The sequence below is a fragment of the Felis catus genome, chromosome B1, assembly GCF_018350175.1.
Source record: "Felis catus isolate Fca126 chromosome B1, F.catus_Fca126_mat1.0, whole genome shotgun sequence".
NCBI lineage: Eukaryota > Metazoa > Chordata > Mammalia > Carnivora > Felidae > Felis > Felis catus.
In genome coordinates this window covers 11153015-11170193 of record NC_058371.1, presented here as the reverse complement: position 1 = coordinate 11170193, position 17179 = coordinate 11153015, and the positions used below count along the sequence as shown (strand labels likewise).

The window sequence follows — 17179 nt, the reverse complement described above, 5'->3', positions numbered from 1 at the left end:
TTTATACAAATTGAGAAAGGAAATGGATGTAGAGAACCAGTCAGTAAATTGTGAAACCTAATTGAATCTCTTTTTAAAGTTTTGGTAAGATTTGGACAGTTTATGTTTGTGTTTCTTGCATTTTGGTTTTCTACAGTGACATACTTGAGAGTTGAATGTCCTTGCTTAATGTATAGCTAGAAAGCATGTTTTGTAATTTTCCACAAATAAATGTTAGCTGTAGGCATTTTGTGCATGCCCTAAATCAGGCTGAGGAAATTCTCTTCTATACCTAATTTGCTAATAAATTCTACCATGAATAGATTTTGAATTTAGCAAATGCTTTTTTGTACCTGTTGAAATGATTATGTCTTTGTTTTGTTTTTATGTTTTTGTTTTCATACTGGTAATACGGCAAATTAAAAGATTGGATTTTTTAAGTATTTTTTAAAAATATTTATTTTTGAGACAGAGATGAGAAGGCAAGCAGGGAAGAGGCAGACAGAAGTAAGAGCAGGTTCTGTGCCATCAGCCCAGAGCCCAACATGAGGCTCAAACTCACAAACTGTGAGATCATGACCTGAGCTGAAATCAAGAGTCAGACGTTTTAATCGACTCAGCCACCCAGGTGCCCCCTAGATGTGATTTTTTAATGTTTTAGCAACCTTGCATTCCTACAGTAAACGTACACTGGTTATGGATGCTTATCCTTTTTTTAAATTTTTTTTTCAACGTTTATTTATTTTTGGGACAGAGAGAGACAGAGCATGAACGGGGGAGGGGCAGAGAGAGAGGGAGACACAGAATCGGAAACAGGCTCCAGGCTCCGAGCCATCAGCCCAGAGCCTGACGCGGGGCTCGAACTCACGGACCGCGAGATTGTGACCTGGCTGAAGTCGGACGCTTAACCGACTGCACCACCCAGGCGCCCCAATGTTTTTGAATTATATTTGGTCATCTTTGTTAGGGAGTTTTGTTTCTGTGTCCATGAGATATACTACTCTGTATAATATCCACTTTGTTAATATCCACTTCTGTTTTTGCAGTCAGTATGATACTGGCCTCAGAATATGAATTGAAAAAAATTTTAATCTTTATTTCTTCAAAGAGTTTGAGTAGAATTGATACTTGTCCTTCTTTAAAAGTTTGATAAAATTTACCAGTGAAATCATCTGGAGCTAGAGAATTCTTTGTGAAAATGTTTTTAATTACAAATTACTTTTTAATGTTCTGTGTTGTCAAGTTTATTCAAATAGTTTTTTTTCAAAACTTCATTTTTATTATTTTAATGTCTGTAACATTGTGATGTCTCTAGTTTGTTCTGAAGTGAGCAATTCTGTCTCTCCTCTTTACTTGATCATCCTTGCTAGTTATTTATCAATCTATTCATCTTTTCCAAACAACTTTATGTATTTTCTTTAATATTTCTCTATTTTTATTTCATTGTTTTCTGTTCTTAAATTATTTCCTTCCTTATTCTTATTTTGAGTTTAATTTGCTCTTGTATCTCTGCATTGGGAAAAATAGATATTTATATTTATGTATTTTTATTTCCTTCTAAATATAATCTTTCACAGTTACAAATTTTCCTGTAAGTACTATATGTATTCTGAAAGCTTTTATGTTGTCTACTTATCATCATTCAGTTAAACATACTAGATTTTTGTGTTTGTGATCTCTACTTTTACAGTAGATTACTTAGAATGTGTGATTTAATTTCCAAATACTTGGGGTTTCCCACATACTGTTAGAAGTAAAACTTCTGGGATAATTTTGAGAGCATTTTTACCCATATTATAATCTTATGGTAAAAGGGATTCAGTGCTCCATGGTGTGTTATTGTTTACATTTTGTTGTTGCAAGCCCACTCTCCCTTAGGCCAAATTGTAAATGAAATTAACACAGTAGTTACAACAACCGAACTTTTGGAGTGATCTCTTTTTCTTCTTCTGTTCACTTCTAAATTTCTCTTGTTGTCTCTCTTAGCTTAATTTCTCCAAACACAGTCTTAGGAATGCATCCGTAAATAAGCCTACTAGTTGACTAGGTATTTACATTGACCTGCTCCTGCCTGCTAAAAGGAAGTAACTTTCCCCTGTTCCAGTTTGAAAAGTACCCAAATTCTGATTGATGTGGCTTGGGTCATTCTAACTGCCTTTGTATGGGGTATGTGTATACAAAACTGTAGCTTTGAGTAACAGAGCTACTGGGACAAATTTGGCTGGTGATACTCTGCTTGTTGTAGACCTTTCCTGGGAAGCAGGGGTCATTTTGTACTGGACAACTACCACATTATCCATCCATCGCTGTAGATAGAATGTTAGTGTGTTTTAAAAATTTAAGTTCAATTACAGAGACTCAAAAACTATCCATGAATCAAAGTTCATGTCATAATTATTTTAATTAAGCAAAAGAAAGATGCACATATTTTATTCACTGACATTTTAGACAACATTTTACAGCTTTGTCCTCTAGCAAATCTCCTTACTTTGTGACAACCTGACCTAGATTTTTGCCTTTCTCTGAGTTCAACTCAATATTTCCACCCATTATTCTCCATCAGTAATGTGTCATTAATCTCCATCATGACGAATTTGAGTATTTCTTTATCCCAGAATTGTATGTATAGTGTTTCTATTTTCTTGGCCAGATTTTGCATTCTGCATTTGTTCATTTCTTTGAATTCCTAGTAACCTCCTTTATTTACCCTTTACTGTGGATCATTTAAAAAATAGTCATAAACACCATTCACATTCCTGATTTGTTTCCTTACAGGAGTTAGAGAGTGTTGATGAGCTTACTTTTATTCCTCTTTCAGTAATTTATCTCTGTCTTCATATTTGCTTCACAAATTATATCGATTTCAATTCCTGTGCCATTTGTTTTCATTACCTATGCTGATTCTAAAAGTTCTCCATCAACAAGAAGACATCTGGTGTATAAAACACTCTTTATTCTTACTGTTTTAAAATTATACTGTTTTCATTGGTCAGTTATCTATTTTAGTTGCTAAGACACCGTATTATATGTATTTAGTATATACATTTTTATTTAGTGTATGTGGATACTAATCAGATTTCTCTTTTACAATAGGTTATGATAGAGTTCTCTTCCTGTTCTTACACATTTTAGCCCTTTGAAACTGCCTATCATTTCTTCCCCTATGGCTGACACGCAAAAGATGTCTCACACTATGTCATTGGATTTAGTTTTTACCAAGTTTGTAGGTTTATATTATAACCAAGCTTTAAATCTGTTGTTTTCTTTGAGTTTAATTGCATGCTAAAAGGAATCACTAACCAGAAGAGAACCATGTATATTGAAACACCAGTGACAAGACAATAATAATATACTACCAAAACCAAAACGTAAAGAATATTATATTAGCAGAGTACCTCAAAAGCACATGGCTGGAAGACTTGATGAAAATAATAAATATATCCTGCAAGGAACCTCATTTCAGCTTTAAAATCAAAATGCTTCTCTCAGGTCTTCCTGTTTGATAAATTGGTTTTGTTGTGGAATTTTTGCTCTAAGTAGAATTTCTTGAGTTAAAGAAAGTCTGTCCTTTTGCTCTTTGAGAAAGTATCGTTTTTAGACTTAGGGTCCACACACATATCAACAGCCTTTTTTTCTCTGGATTGTGGGTCATATCCATGCTAACTGCAGACTGATGAGCATTTCTTTAAGCTAAGTATTTAATTTGGACTTGAGGTTCTGACTCTAAAACATCTTCCATGGTCAGTCACCTGAATATGCTTATGATTTGGTTTCCTTCTGGGACTCTAATGACTCTTCCTTACATATAGATCATCTTTACACTTGATGAAACATTAACTGACATTTGGGAGGACAGTTTTCTTTCTTTCTATGATTGCGTCATGTGAGCGTTATGTTTTGCAATCTAAAGAGTTAGATATGTGTATATTTGTAGGGTATATGACTTTAGTGAAAATATTCAGAAATGTGTATTTTGTTCTTACCTACTTGACCACTGTGCTTGCTATCTTTCTGTATTGTTATGGGCGAATATGTGGATACAACTGTGATAATTATAATTTCTAAATCTGAAATTAATGAGTTTATTAGAAGTTTCTATTAACATGAATTTTGAATTACAGTAGAGCTTGCTTAAATGTAATTATGATCTTTTAATGACTTCCAATTGATTTTTGTTATGGCTACTACAAGCAGAGAGCACCTAATTAATTTTCCTAAATAAGTAAAATCGAGCATTACCAGTGTCAGAATACCACAGTGTTCTGAGCCAGTGAATTGAGAAATATTTGTAGGAGCAAAAGCAAAGAATCCGTATATTTCAGAAATACAGGAGACTTTAGAGCTCATCCAACAGAATCCTTTTATTTCACGAATAGATTGAAATGTTGCGAGTTTACATGATTTGTCTGTAGACATAATCATGAAACGATGAGCAATAAAATCCAGCCCTTCAAATCCTTTCCACTGCAGTCTGCTCTTCATGACCATATATCTGGAAGTACTGTTTGACTCAAGGAGCTTGTCTAAAAAGTTAGTAACTGACTTACCACTTTCTCTTTCTTTTCCATACCATGCATCGTGGTGAACAGATGAGTGGACTATCTATTGTGTCATCACTAACAAATCCAGGTGAGACTAGAGTTGTGTTTCAGGCTTTGTACCTCATGGTTTATTAACAATCCATTCCACACTAAGTACAGAATTGATTCTAGGTGTGATATTTTCCAAGTAATTCAAATATCTTCCATACCTTAGCTTGAAAAGTAGTGGTGTGAGGTAATCTAAAATGTTTTTTAAATACCATATCAGCATTTAACTGAATAACTTTTTATTTGTGTAATCTGGGAATCCACAGGTCACAATATCTTGTCTTGAATGATATTTCAAAGTAATATGATCACAAATATTGACTGTCATATACATTCTTCACAAGGATGAACCTTCCAGTGGTGCTAGAAATGCTAATTATCTGGCTCCAACATACATCTACTAATAAGCAATCTGTGTTTTAACAAGGCCTCTTGGTGATTCCTGTGCACCCTAAAGTTTGAGAACCTCTGTTTGAAATTATGAAAATATGGTAAATGACTTCTAATGGAAAATTGTTCACAGGTAATGAAAATTTTCATTCTGCTAATAAATGAAACAGATGAGAAATATTCTCGAGTAGATATTTGGAATTTGAGTTTAAACATGTTTTAAGCTGTATGATCTGCACCATACTGTATCTCAGATTAGGAAAAAAAATCAAAAGATGGCATATGCAGAATTGGTAATACAGTTTTGAGTATCCAAATGGTTATATTATTAGATATGATTGTTTTAAATATCTCCAGCCCAGGAAAACTGATGTACCTCTCGAATCCAGTACCAGTGGAAACCCTGAGGTGTCTACCTTATCCCAAACCAAATCCTCACTAAACAGATCTATACTGTATCCAGTACCCACTATCATGTAGCATATTTAAGATAAGCAATAAAATTACGTAAATGTTGCAGTAAACCCATTCCTTGCTTGGTTTTCATATGATAAACTGGACATATTCTATTACCCTTGAAAAGTCACAGTGTATATTTCACATGTAAAGTCTCTAAAATGGCATAGTACAGAAGCCTGATTAATTTTGTTTAAGCCCAAATGTATCAAATTACTTTATTATGGATAGCTTTCCTCAAGTCATACATTTAAACATTTCATGAAACTAGTATTTTTTAAAAGTGTTGATCTAAACATTAAAAGCTGTGTAATCATAAAGTTACAGTGTCGTCTTTGTAGGGCCTAGTGGTATATGTAAAAGATGTTCAACCAAGAACAAAAATTTTCCACTGAGGGGTGCCTGGGTGGCTCTGTCGGTTAAGCATCCCACTTTGTCTCGGGTCATGATCTCACGGTCCGTGAGTTTGAGCCCCACATCAGGCTCTGTGTTCACAGCTCAGAGCCTGGAGCCTGCTTTGGATTCTGTGTCTCCCTCCGTCTTTGCCTCTGTCTCTCTCAAAAATAAATAAAGAAAAAAAAATCTTCCAAAAAATTCTCCACTGAAAATATTCCTTTGGTAAAAGAATAAGTATAGTTTCATTTCACAAGAAGTAGTATTGCATAGTGTCTAATGGCCTGGATTACTCTCTCAGTTCCTGCCCTCATCACCTAGGTAACCTTGTGCATAATAATCACTATCTCTGTGCTTCAGCCACTTAAACTATGAAATGGGAATAATATCAATACCTTACTCATAAGGTTGTTGTGAATCTTCAAAGTTTCTAGCACTGAGTAACACAACTCCTAACACACACTAGGAATAAATACATATGTACTATTATCATGATTGGCTTAACTATATTTACAGATCTTCAGGCCCTCATATTGTAGGAAAATTTCTTTTGGTAAACTGGTAGCTATATATTTAAAATTTTAATATTTAGCACTTGGTTGAGGAGAGAAAAATATGATAAAATCTTTTATTTTGGTTTACATATATGGAAATAAAGATGTATTCTATCCTTATTGAAGTTCTAATAAAGCAATGCATTTTATTACTTGCTAACGCAGACTAATACTAACATTAAGAAAAAAATTAAATAAAAAATCCCCAGATGATAAATTACTGAGAATATAGTAACCTGATGCTAGGCACTGAATATTAGTAAAAGAATAAATTACCATATACTCACTGTGGTATTAAGAACTAAAATGAATAAACTCTATATGTCTACTATATTACTAATTAAAAGACCTCTCTTATAGGGAGATGCAGAACTCCAAAATGCAACTTGAATATCACTACATCCTGTATAACAAATAAAAACACAATTTTGGCATTTCAGGAGCTTCCTGCCACTCAATTAGATTTAGAAGAGTCTCTGCTATAGATAGAAAGATCGATTTTTCTGTTTCCTGGACATTAAAATACATTGAAAGAAAGATAGTTTCTTTAAATTAAATAAAATATGTACAGCCATATTCTACTTGGATAATATTTGATTTCATGAAGCTATTTTTAAATGTAAGATATATAATGTATATCATGCATATGAATGTATGGAGTAACATGCACCAGGTATCATTCATACCCATTTCTGTGAATGATGGAATTTTAGATGTCGTATTTTTGGTTTTTGCTTATGTTTTTTTATTATACTGAAAATGTGTTCTTTTGTAAAACAATATAAAACACTCTTTACAATTTAAAAAACTACCTAGGCACAAAGTCAGTTATCATCTCATCTCTCAAGACTTTCCTGATCTTCCTCAAACAACCCAGTTGATTTGAACTTTGAAACCATGGAGCACTTTGTTATTTTCTTAGGACCAATCAAATGTTTGGAATACAATACATTACAGTTACTCACATGATTCATAAGCTTCTTGAGAAAAAAAGTTGTACTTTCCCAGCCTTGAATGACAGTTGATACCGTTTCAAATATAATTGGTATTCAATAAATATTTGATGAATTATTTGAAAAAGCTTATTGACTCAATAACCTAATTGTAAGCCTAGATAGTACTTTTGTAGTTATCACAAAACAAACTGCCGACATTTTGTAGGGACTTTTTGTTGGCTTAAATTAAAGGCTTCAAGTCAGTGATTTAAATAAAAGATTCAACAAGGTTAATTGCTTTAGTAATGTTTGGGGTATGTGAAGAACTAACTATAAAGGGCTGGAAATTGTCCCAGAAATGTGCGCTCTCTCTGGCACTGGCCCTGCTGAGCAGACACATGACGTGTCCAATATGGCCTTAGCCAAATAATAGCAAGCTCAGCCCTTCTAGAAGGCTTCAGATATCTTACGGTAAAATCCAATACAGTAATTTTAAATTATATAGTAGAATGCAAGTGGAATGTGTTTCACTATGGCTCTGTATTAACACTATAAGTCACTTTACCTCCCCCTTCTTTTTGCAGACAATATGGGAGTCTGATGAACTGATTTTGGTTCCTTCCAGCTTTAAGTGTCTATGCTTTTTCTTTTCATGATTTGAATATCTACTACAACTGATAAATGAATTCAGTAAGGTTGCAGGATACAAAATCAATATAGAGAAATCCGTTGCATTTCTATACACTAATAATGAAGTAGCAGAATGAGAAGGAAAATAATCCCATTACAGTTGTGCCAAAAATAATAAAATACCTAGGAATAAACTTACCCTAAGACCTGTAGTTGAAAAACTATAAAACAGTGATGATAGAAATTGAAGATGACACAAACAAATGGAAAGATATTCCATGCTCATGGCCTGAGAGAACAAATATTGTTAAAATGTCCCTACTGCCCAAAGCAATCTACGGATTTAATGCAATCCTTATCAAAATACCAACAGAATTTTTCACAGAATAAGAACAAGTAATCTCAAAATTTGTGTAGAACCACAAAAGACCCTGAATATACAAAACAGTCTTAAAAATATGACTGAACCTGGAGGTATCATAATGTCAGGTATCAAGGTAATACAAAGCTTTAGTTATCAAAACAGTATGGTACTGGCTCAGAAAGAAACACATAGATCAATAGAGCAGAAAAGAGAGCCCAGAAAAAACCCCACAATTACATGGTCAATCTCTGATGAGGGAGGCAAAAATAAGCAATGGGAAAAAGACATTGTTTTCAACAAATAATATTGGGAAAACTAGACAGCTATATGCAAAAGAATGAAAGTGTACAAAATTCTCATACCATACACAATAAACTCAAAAATGGACTAAAGACCTAAATGTGAGACATGAAACCGTAAAAATCCGAGAAGAGAGCAGAGGCAGTCCTGTCTCTGATTTCGGCAGTCACTTTTTAAATATGTGTCCTGAGGCAAGGGAAACAAAAGCAAAAATAAACTATTGGGGCTACATCAAAATAGAAAGTTTCTGCACAGCAAAGGAAACAGTCTACAAAACTAAAACACAGCCTACAGAATGGGAGAAGATATTTGCAAATGACATATCTGATAAACAGTTAGTATGCAAAATACTTACAGAGGTTATACAACTCAACACCAAAACACCCAAATATCCAGTTTAAGAAACGGCCAGAGGACATGAACAGACATTTCTTCAAAGAAGACGTACACATGGTCAACTGACACATGAAAAGGTGCTCAACATCACTCGTCATCAGGGAAATGCAAATCTAATCCACAACAGATATCATCTCACACAAGTCAGAATGGCTAAAATGAAAAACACAAGAGACAAGTGTTGACAAGGATGTGGAAAAAAAGGAACCATTGTGCACTGTTGGTGGTAGTGAAAACAGGTGTGGCCACTGTAGAAAACAGTATGGGGGTTTCTCAAAAATTAAACATAGAGTTCTGTACACTCTGGGAATTATACTACTGGGTATTTACCCAGAGAATATGAAAACACTAATTTGAAAAGACACGCACTCCTGTGTTTACTGCAGCATCGTTTACAACAGCCAAACTGTGGAAGCAACCCAAGTGTCCTTTCATAGATTAATGGATAAACAATGTGTGGTGTATGGGGGGCCTGAGTGGCTCAGTTGGTTCAGTGTCTTACTACAGCTCAGGTCGTGATCTCATGGTTTGTGAGTTCGAGCCCTGCATCAGGCTCTGTGCTGACAGCTGAGAGCCTGGAGCCTCCTTCAGATTCTGTGTCTCCCTTTCTCTCTGCCCCTCCACTGCTCACAGTCTGTCTCTCTCAAAAATAAACATTTAAAAAATTAAAAAAGAAAACAAGAATATGTGGTGTATGTATACAATGAAATATTAGCCATAAAAAAGAATGAAATCTTACCAGCAATAACATGGATGGTTCTAGAGGGTATAATCCTAAGCGAAAAAAGAAAAAATCACCATATGATTTCACTAATATGTAATACTGAAGAAACAAATGAACAGAGAAAAAGAGATAAACCAAGAAACATGCTCTTAACTACAGAGAACCAACTAATGATCACCAGAGAGGAGTGGATCGGGGAAGGAATGGAATAGGTGAAGGGATAAGAGTATATTTAAGGTGATGAACGCTGAGTAATGTATAGAATTGTTGAGTCACTACATTGTACACCTGAAAGTAACATAACACTATGTTAACTATACTAGAAAAAAAATAAAAAGAACGGTTAGTATTTCTGTATTTTGCAAAGCATTAGTCACCATTCCACATATTTGACTGGTAGGGTTTGGGTGTATACTGAGTTTTCCTTCTGAAGCTAGTGTCAAGGCTGTGAATTACGGGTCAGGTTAATTTATGCATGTGTAGCCTTCCCTGAGTTTTTGCTTGGGATAATATGGCATTAAAGCCAAGAATTATCCTATTCATTGGAAAGATACTTGTAAGCTGGAATGCCACTACAAAAAAATTTCAGAAGTTTGAGGACATTAAGAAGTTATGGGGGGTAATCATTTTTCTTTTTGTTTTTCTGTTTCTTTCATGTTAAGTATATATCCTGAGTAGAGGATTTCCTTAATCATGATCTCTAGATGTTGAATAAGAACATTGAATTCTATGCAACAAAACTCTTGCTTCAATGCAAGAATATTTTGTGGTAACTAATCAGAATATTAATAATGACTAAGTACTGGCCTGGGGTGCCTGGGTGGTTCAGTCAGTTAAGCGTCTGAATTTGGCTCAGGTCATGATCTTGCAGTTTGTGACTTCAAGCCCAGTGTTGGGCTCTGTGCTGACAGCTCAGAACCTGGAGCCTGCTTCAGATTCTGTGTCTGTTTCTGTCTCTGTCTCTGTCTCTCTGTCAAGAATAAATAAACCTTAAAAAAGTAAAACGAAACAATAGTGAAGTATTGGCTTAGATATTTAATAAGAGCATGTAGCCCTGGGATGCACAGTAAGAACTGACTGTTAAATGACTTTCATCCAGAGATGACATTCTGATTTTCTCTTACGTTGAGAACTATTCCCTTCACATTTACCTGTGTCTAAATGAGAAAATTAATAGGCATGTATTTTAGTTTAACATGTAAGCAAGCAATTACGATGCCCTTATGTATACCTGGAGCAGTGTTGTGTGTATGTGCCATGTATAAAAAACCAAGAATATTGACATTGTATAATGAAGAGTGAAGTTGAAGCCATACTTGCTATGTTTTAAATTAGGAGTAAGCAAGGAAAAGAATGAAGAAAACAAAAGCTTCAATAAAGAGTCCCTAAGTTATTCATACAAATCCTGTTATTTCTATTGATTTAGTAACTAGTAAACCTCATTTTCCACTCTGTGAAGTGATAATGCTCCTGGCCATGAGCTCCTTTATTTCAAGACTCTAATTTGAAATACTTCAATCACCTCTGAAAGTTGCAGAATAATCCACATGGTGATCTCCCAGAAGGAATATCATATTGCAAATGTGCTATACTTTGCAAGTACAAACAGAATGTTAAAAGATCAGGTTACCTTTCTTCTTGGAAATCTACACTACACCTAAGATGTGAAATACAGCTTTTATTTTGCTGGAGGCCCTCAGAGGTACAGCTGCTGGTTGGCAACACCATTAAGTAGGTTCAAGTTGGGAATGGAAGGTTAGCAACAGTCTGTGTAATAGAAATGTAGACAAAAGATAATCCAAGTTTCCAGCTTTCAAGGGATTCACTGGCAGTAGCTGACTGTGAGCTCTCAGTATTAAATCTAATAAAGTCCTCAGGCAGAGCAATGGCGGGGTTGTTACCTTTGAGAAATGGCACTGTGGTTTTCCGCATTTGGATCAGAAATAGGCACGCTGGCAGCTTTTCTATTTTAGGGGAACCTGAGCTGAAATCAAGATTTGTAATAGTTCTATGTCTCTAGTTTTTATAAATGAATTAACACTTCCAGTATGAAAGACCTGAATGGAAACACTGCTAGGATACTGCTTCCTTCCAGTCATTTTCCAAGTAATAAAGCGATACAGACACTGACTTATAATTCTGCAACTGTGTTTTATCAAACTAAACTTTTTCCTAACTTAATTTTCTCTCAAAGCTAACAGTGTCATCACGGGAAGAGTTTCTAATGTAAGGGTTACTAATCACCTTCGACTTAATTTGAACAGAAAGCACAATTCCAGCTAGAGAAGAATACTATAATTTGCAAAGGTTTGAAAAGTTGCAGTTACAATTCCCTTGTTCAAGATGCCCTTCACGTATTTCCTCTGAGTCATTTCTCCTTTACTCCAGAATAACAGAGTTCACTGAAGACTCAATACAGTCACTTTATCTAGGAAGAGCTAAATAGAAATGATATATTCCTTGACAAGGGCTTAACATGCTCACTACACTTCGGCACTGGAAATCTTTACTTTTCATAAAGAATTTGCCCGACGTGACCTTTTATCTAATTATTTTTTAAAGAAAAATCTGACACCAATGAGAAAGACACCACTGTATCAGTCTGATCTTCTTCGAATTAAAATATACCTGTATGTCTAATATAAATATGTAAATATATAAACTGAAAATGCAGAAAACCACAAGCAGTAAAAACACAACTTACACCAAACCGTAACACCACTGAACCACTAAACAAAATGGAAACTGCCAGTGGAACCCCCATCCATGGGTAAATCAGGTGGATGCTACCTTTATTTCAATTCCAAAACTTCTTGTACTTAAAAATCCTTATGAGATACATTAGATGGCTTAGTGCACCGTTAACAACTGCTAGATTCAAACTGGGGATTTCATTCAGTCCAAGGCTGGAGGAAAGTGAATTTAATGTAGTCTTTCTAAAATGAGAGAGGGTGAAAATTGGATTTTCCATTAAATAGGACATAGTCAATAGGAAAAATAAAGGAAAAAGTAAACTGCACAAGAAAATGGAAGTGCTAAGCAGGATACACTGAGTAATGTTTGGGTCAGCCCTTTGTTCACCTTTGTTTTCTCTTAGATTACATTTTATGATCTGAATACGCATACCACCTGCTTTAACACCAATGCACATACACAGTCCTCTCCAGCCACTTTTCTTCCCCTTGACAATAAATCTATCAAGCGTGAATGTTCTAGGACATCTTCAACTTTGCTTAGATATTGTATTAGAGGGAAAAAAAAACACAGTAGGATATATATACGTATGTGAAGATATTTGTCACAGGAATTGGCTCACAGGGCTACAGAGGCTGAGAAGTCCACAGTCTGTTGTCAGCAAGCTGAGGAACCAGAAAACTCGTGGTATATTTCAGTCTGGGTCCAACGGCCTGTCATCCAGGATCACTGATGCCTGAGGGCAGGAGAAGTAGATGCTCTAGTTCAAGAAGAGAGAGGGAATCGGTCCTTCTTTCATCTTTTGTTCTATTGGGACCATCAGCAGACTGAGTGAAGAGAGTTTCCCTCACCACTATGAGTGGCCATCTCCCAGTTTACTGAAGCAAATACTAATCCCTTTCAGAAATTCCCTCACAGACAGATCCAGACATAATGTCTGACTAGCCATCCGGACATCTCTTAACCCAGCTGACACATAAGATTAACCATTTCAGATACAAATTGGGTATTTTGCAACAGGAAAGATACTTGGATTCTCTAATAAGGGATATGCATTGTAGAGAGAAGTTGTTTACATTAACACAATAAATCATTTAAAAGGAGACATGTACTTACTTTGTGATGCATGCTTCTAACTTCTCACACAAAATACACTGGGGCAGAGCACCTTAGGGATGGTAGGGCACAATGAAGCAAGCCTAATGTAAGATCATTCAGATTATTGCACAGCCTACATCCTTCCACCAAACATTGAGTGAAGCAGGTCTGTGTTCTTCCTTCATGTGGATGGTGGTATTAGACCACAAATGCTGTAGCTGTGAATCGGAAAATTGCTGGTTCATAGCTCTGGTTTCACAGCTGGCAAGTAGATTGCACAGACATTCCCCAGAGATAGCATATGGTCTTTGAAGACCTAGATACTGTTGAAATTAATTGAATTTATATGACATCTGGATCAAAAGAAAAGTCATGATGGCACTAAATGGCCCTATTACGGTGGCTGCATATGAAGTTAGCATGAAAAGATAAAACACCAAGTACACTTCAAATACCTAATCAGTAGCACTGCCCACATTAGCTCTTTAACTATGCCATGTTTTCAGTGCCTTTTTCAACTTCTCATAATCTGACACATATTCTTTTGGACACTGTTGTAACAAAGTCAAGCCATCTTCTTATGGAAGTCCGGAGAAATGTTTATGGCTCTACACCATAGTGTAATTTAGACTTCTCAGCCAAAATTCCTATCAGAATTAATTTGTAATCACCCTTCCCTGAAATAGAAAATGCCCCAACAGAAAATAAATGAGGAACCAAAGAAACAAACCCCAGTGAAACAAAAGAAGTACCGATGCAATTACATTTTTAAGGTGAAAAGGAGAAGTGATGAGGTGCTTCTATTTTTTACCACTTCCTTTATGCAAATTTAAACTGTTTTAAATAAAATACCCCCCCTATAAAGAGCTGATCTTTAGTAAGTAAAGAAGTTCCATTTCAGCTTCTATTTAAGGATGGAGTTAAGGGAAATAGGAATATATGGATATAAGTGTTTATAGGAATCTTAGAAGATTTTGATAAATTATATCTTGTTGAAATTGTAAAGCCGACAGACTGAATTTTGCTTATTAAACTCTTGAAAACTATCACCTATTGCAATACTAATAGTTGATCTTGGTTTAAACTATTTATAAAAAAGGATCTTAGCAAATAATTTATTTGGAAAAAATTAATCACTCGTTTGTCTATGTGGATTAGTTTGATACTAATGTGGAAAATGCTAGACTAAGAAAGAAGGCTTTTCTGTCCTAATACCTGACAAAAAGGTTAGTAGTGGGAAAAACTGAAAAATTAATGTCTACCAAGTTGCATTTAATGGCAAAAAGTAAATTTTTAATCCTTTTAAATGCTCTGTGCTAAACAATGGGGTTTTCAAATTTCGGAATTTAAGATGTACGAACTCATAAGGGTTTAAAAATGAAGCAGTGTCTAGAAAACACTAGATATAAATTTCTTTTCCAAATTTAAACAGATTTAAAGTCTCAGCAGGTTTAATCTAATTTCTGATATCCTATTTTTACATTGAATACATAATAACATTAATAAAAATTGATCGCTCTCCTTGAACCCACTTGAAGGAAAAACAAAAACGCCAAAATCCAGAAAGCTCTGTCACGTTTTATGCTTTTTTGCATGGAATTTAAGGATGAACAGTTCAGAGGCTACTTAACAGAGCTCACTTGTTAGGTTTTTCTGAGGCACAGAGAGTCGTGATGAAACAATATGATAAGTGCTTACATCATCATATATCAGAGTGTCCCTCAAGCTGGGGGGAGGGGGGGGTAAGGAATGACTAATTTCCAGATACCACAGGGAGGGAGGCATTATGAAGCTCCATTAATCACCACAATGCTGTCTTCTGACTGTGGCAGTGACACCAAGGAGGAATGACGGCTTCAATAGAAGACATTTTAGAATCAATATTCAAATTTTCATTAATATTTTGCTTTGACTAGAATGCACATATAAGCCAGAATCAAAACATTAACTTAGGTAAATTCAAGAATGGGAGTCACAATGAAATGGTTTATCCCAAAACATTTTCTGAAGTAATAGTAAAACTTCTAAATAAGACCCTCGTTCACAAACTAAACCAAAGAAATGACTGAAGTAATCAGAGAGCAAGAGGACAGCAAATGTACTTCCAACAACACCCTTGCTTCTTCCGGTTACTTCCATAGTTGCCTGGCAGTGGAGTCCTTTCCTGCTTCTTCGGTTCCTAGGCATGCTCAGGGTTCTGAAATGATTTTTTACTAAAGGTAAGCCAGTTAGTCAAACAAAAGCTACTGTCTTTGCAGTAATGAGTAAATATGGGACACATGTGGATACTCTAGAATGATAAAATTCCCATTTACCAGGTGTTCTGTCTTCTAGAATTCTGCAGGATCAGCACATTCAAGAACAGTCGAACCTTGTCCTGCCTTCTTATGAAAAGTCTTAATTCACTGGTTTGAAGCACGGCTCTCTGTTCTCTTCCTCAATGGATTCACAACCCCAATGCACACCCGGAGATGTGAATCACCTCAGGCATCAGGGCAGGCTTTGTTGGAAGATTTCTGCCATGTCTAATGATACTCTAGTTATTATAGTTTTTCTTTCTGTCACAAATTACCAGTAGCGTCTTCATTTTCCTTTCTTGGCTTTTTTTTTTTTTTTTGCCTCTATTTTCTACCATTTTGATTAGCTTTTGTGTGAAAATTCTGTCCCTTTTTTATAGACTTCATAAACTCATAAGAGACTTTTTTTTTCCCTCCAAGTTATAACAGCAAAATACAATACACTAGGTGTACTCTTTGAAATTTGGATTAGATTCCTTCTTTTTCTATCTTTTCGTCCCGTCCTCCCTCCCTCTTTTCCTCCTTTTCCCTTCACTTCCCTTTTTCCCTCCCTCCCTCTTTCCTCCCCCTCTTTCTGGCTCTCTCTTTTGCTTTTTGCTGTATATCCTTGGGCTGATCTATTGACAGCAGAGCAATTGAAAGTGTTTAAGGTGTGTGTGTGTGTGTGTGTGTGTGTGTGTGTGTGTGTGTGTCAATATATAACCATGTTTTTTGAGATGTGGACAACCGATCTCCTTAAGGTTTTACTGGTTGCAAATCTATTGTGTTTATTATATTAAAACGTGGTAAGTACTGAAAATATAAATAGATTCATAAAAGCTTAGATAAATTCATGGATAAAGGATTTATTATATTTCCACTATATATGACAACCATTTGTTTTCATATTTAAATTCAATTTATTTGCCAAAGACTCTCCTAGGTATATAATAGGTTTGACATAGGATTTAGTCTTGTATTCTTCACACCTGCCCTAGTCATCACCAGCATTATGCCTTCCAGAAATTTTTAAGTTACTGGCCCCCATGTAAATAACTCAAGAATACAAGCAAATATGCAATTCACAGGTTCTATTAAATATAACAAAGGGTAGTTAACTTTTGATTCTTTGGAAATAATTTATTCCATTCACATACTTTTTTTTTTTTGCTTTTAGTGTGATAGACACGTACTTATGTTAAGACACATTTAATCTATTTGATCTATGAATATATTGGGAATGGTATTAACCTATAATGATAGTTTTAGTTGTTAATGCTCATTTTTTAAAAATTTTTAATGTGCAAACTTGGTTCCCAGAAACAAGGACTTAATTACAAACTAAACTTCCTTGGAAAAAATCGTAGCTCTGAAATGGTTTTTAAATCAACATATATTGCA

At 35.1% G+C, this 17179-nt stretch overlaps 3 long non-coding RNA genes across 14 annotated transcripts in view; 2 read left to right on the top strand and 1 right to left on the bottom strand.

Moving 5' to 3' along the window:
• Nucleotides 1-17179, top strand: part of LOC111560084 — a 132554-nt gene that overhangs the window by 78403 nt on the left and 36972 nt on the right. For all 4 annotated transcript variants that reach the window (XR_002741593.2, XR_002741590.2, XR_002741591.2 and 1 more), the window contains one exon: nucleotides 4569-4608. This is a non-coding gene — a long non-coding RNA (uncharacterized LOC111560084). The remainder of the gene's footprint in view (nucleotides 1-4568; nucleotides 4609-17179) is intronic.
• LOC123385164 overlaps nucleotides 9682-17179 on the bottom strand; it is a 56609-nt gene continuing 49111 nt past the window's right edge. For 8 of the 9 annotated variants that reach the window (XR_006597318.1, XR_006597310.1, XR_006597313.1 and 5 more), the window contains one exon: nucleotides 9682-13720. This is a non-coding gene — a long non-coding RNA (uncharacterized LOC123385164). The remainder of the gene's footprint in view (nucleotides 13721-17179) is intronic. The other variant, XR_006597311.1, reaches the window with a different exon arrangement.
• LOC109498716 lies at nucleotides 13709-16070 on the top strand. The gene is made up of 2 exons (XR_002155574.3): nucleotides 13709-15721; nucleotides 15837-16070. It is a non-coding gene; the product is annotated as an uncharacterized LOC109498716 (long non-coding RNA).